Genomic DNA, 434 nt, shown 5'->3' on the forward strand with positions numbered 1-434 from the left:
GTTTGGAGAAGAAGAATATCATGGAGATAGAATAATGAAGAGGTGCTGAACGTGAGATTTCAAAATGGGCGGAAGTGGATGACACGACAGACTTCCACCACAAACGGTCAAAAGGTGCACCAATCCTGAAGTGGTCTGATTCCCCACAAACAAGGAATGATGGGAATTTAAAAAGAGTAACTTTTCTCAACAAGGGGGAATATAAAAAGAGTAACTTTTTCCAAAAGAAGCAAGTGGAGTATAGACTCAAGACAGTGGAATATGGGATATTCACTACAAGACAAAAGGTTCAAGTTACAAGACCACCACTCCATGAAATATGCTGAAAATGTGCAAAACCCATGTTCGGCATGGGAGACAAATTTCAAACGGAATAATTTTCCCTCCAACGGAATTATTCCTCTACTCTCATATATAAGGACGTGAAGACACAG

The sequence above is a fragment of the Ipomoea triloba genome, chromosome 16 (assembly GCF_003576645.1).
Source record: "Ipomoea triloba cultivar NCNSP0323 chromosome 16, ASM357664v1".
In the NCBI taxonomy this organism is placed as follows: Eukaryota; Viridiplantae; Streptophyta; class Magnoliopsida; order Solanales; family Convolvulaceae; genus Ipomoea; species Ipomoea triloba.